The sequence below is a fragment of the Nerophis lumbriciformis genome, linkage group LG17, assembly GCF_033978685.3.
Source record: "Nerophis lumbriciformis linkage group LG17, RoL_Nlum_v2.1, whole genome shotgun sequence".
NCBI classification, from domain to species: domain Eukaryota; kingdom Metazoa; phylum Chordata; class Actinopteri; order Syngnathiformes; family Syngnathidae; genus Nerophis; species Nerophis lumbriciformis.
The window spans coordinates 20,670,001-20,672,500 of NC_084564.2; the positions used below are offsets into that span (position 1 = coordinate 20,670,001).

At 39.8% G+C, this 2,500-nt stretch overlaps 1 protein-coding gene across 4 annotated transcripts in view; it reads right to left on the reverse strand.

Moving 5' to 3' along the window:
- ets1 (v-ets avian erythroblastosis virus E26 oncogene homolog 1) overlaps window positions 1-2,500 on the reverse strand; it is a 120,533-nt gene that overhangs the window by 1,248 nt on the left and 116,785 nt on the right. For all 4 annotated transcript variants that reach the window (XM_061972706.1, XM_061972709.1, XM_061972708.1 and 1 more), the window contains one exon: window positions 1-2,500. This exon is cut by the window's left edge and continues 1,248 nt beyond it; it is cut by the window's right edge and continues 234 nt beyond it. The gene's annotated coding sequence lies outside the window, so the exon portion shown is untranslated.

Genomic DNA, 2,500 nt, shown 5'->3' on the forward strand with positions numbered 1-2,500 from the left:
TGGGCCGGCATGCCAAGGCAGTGCCTTTAAGGCACGCCCTCAATATTGTTGTCTGGGAGGAAATTCGGGAGAATGGTTGCCCAGGGAGATTTTCGGGAGGGACACTGGAATTCAGGAGGGTTGGCAAGTATGACTGGGAGACGCAACTGCTCTGTACTTCTCCCTACGTCCGTGTACCACTATGTACAGTGGCGTTTTAAAGTCATAATTTTACTTTTTGAATCCAATACCGATAATTTCTGATATTACATTTTAAAGCATTTATCAGCCAATAATATCGGCAGTCCAATATTATCGGACATCTCTAGTTTTCGTGTAAATTGGTTTGCAACTTTGTTTTGATCAGACTGTAGTTTGTGCCCACCTTAAGGTAAGAAAGTGGATTTGACAAACAGTACCTGTAGATGTGTCCAGAATATCACTAGTATCTCCAACCATGGTAAAAGGCTCATTTCCATGATGATATCACGGATCGTTTTAGCCCTTGGATAGTCTTTTAAAAAAAAAAATGTTCGGCAATTTCCTTACCGGCAACTTCCTTACCGTCTTTTCTAGGCTATCAAAACACTTCTGTAGCCATTCTGGCCTTTCACGTGGCTTATAAGGTTTGATGTGTAGTCTCTCCTCATTGCATCGTTTTTTTAAATTTACTTATCAGAGCTATTTTTCAATAATTCCCCATATCAGCTTGATATCATCATGCACTCCAACATTTTTCCTATACTGTGTCTGTTATCGGTATCGAGTGCCTAAACAGAATCTCACGCATTGCTTTTTTTTTTTTTTTTGTACGGGGCCAACGAGTATACTATGCATTTATTATTTCTGCATGTAAAACTATAATTATTCACTATTACGTGTTCATAATTTTGGTGTCTGGTATGGATTCATTGGATTTACATTATTTGATATGGGAAAGTCTGCGATGAGGTGGCGACTTGTCCAGGGTGTACCCTGCCTTCCGCCCGATTGTAGCTGAGATAGGCTCCAGCGCCCCCCGCGACCCCAAAGGGAATAAGCGGTAGAAAATGGATGGATGGATATGGGAAAGTCTTCTGATATCGTACGATTGGTTTTTTTGTCAGACCTTTTGCGAACGGATTACATAAACTGAAGGTACCACTGTACATTCAAATTGATACCTAATTAATAAACTTACTATATCAAAGACACAATCAACATGATTTAACAGTTAAGACCAGAAAGTATTTTTAAAAACATGAATTTAAAAAGCCATTTTAAAAAGGTGTTCTTGCTCAATTATTAAGCTGTCCTACTTTTTTTTTTAACAGCCTTAAGTTTGGGAATAAAAGCGATACGATGCAAAAATACACAGCAAAAACTGAAATGAAGGATATCTGAAATTTAGGTTGAAAATATTGACTTAACAACATATTATTTTTCTGACTAACCGAACAAGAAATTCTGCTTTTAGCAAACCTTGTTCTGCTGGCAGATTATTTTGCTTACTGTAAGAGTTTTGAGTGATTTCAGATTATAATTGTGTGTTATTTTTTTTGGTGTATAATTAGCATCGTCAAGTGGCGTTCCTCCACGTGGGTTTTCACAGGAAGGCATGCACATTAAGTCAATTGGACACTTGAAATTGGCCATTGTTTTTATATCTGCCCTGTGATTGGCTGGCGACCAGTCCTGGGTTTAACTTGCCTTTCTCCCAGGAGTCAGCTGGGCTAGCATTCAGTTTAGTCGTGACCCTCGTAAAGACAAGGAGTATATATTAGGATGGATTGTATGTACTTTATGTGGAACGACTCAAAGCATTGATTGATTTCTCGTACGATATCCGACTAAATTCTGGTAAAAGCACGAGTATTTCTTTCATTTTCCATTATTAACATTCGGACTCTTTCTACCCCTCCCTCCACCCCCCCTAACATCCTGCATCCACCTTGTCCTGACATTCTAAGCTTTCACTTTTGTGATTTGAAATCAGTGAAACAATGCTGAAATGGACGACCATGAAAACAACCAAAGAATTTAAGCCCCGATGATTGTCTATGGTGTGCTAATACTGCTGGTTTATGCAAAAAAAAAAAAGCATACTTTTTGTCTGACAAGAAAGCACGTAAAGGTGAAAGTTTCGTAAGTGTAACGGTTACTTTCAGGTCGTCTGGCAGACACTCTTGTTATGAGTGATCCCTCGCCCCAGTCAGCACGTCAAGGCTTCTTCTACTTGGCTTCCACTTTGGTTGTGGATACATGTTCATATATAGTAGGCCTGTTGCACTGTGCTTGTGGTCTGCGTCCGTTAAATAACACTGCATCTTCTCTCAGACAGTTTATATGTGACTTTTTGGTCCAAGCTGAAAACAATTGTCCTCTTGCTGGAGTCCGACACAACAGGATATGAATACAGGCTTTTGGCTTTGTGTCCCCATCCGACAAACGCTATAAGACGACAAAACCAGGAAGTCGATAAAAACATTTTTGGTCCCCTCCCCCCACTTTATGAGTCCACATAGCTTCGCCGTCTAACGAT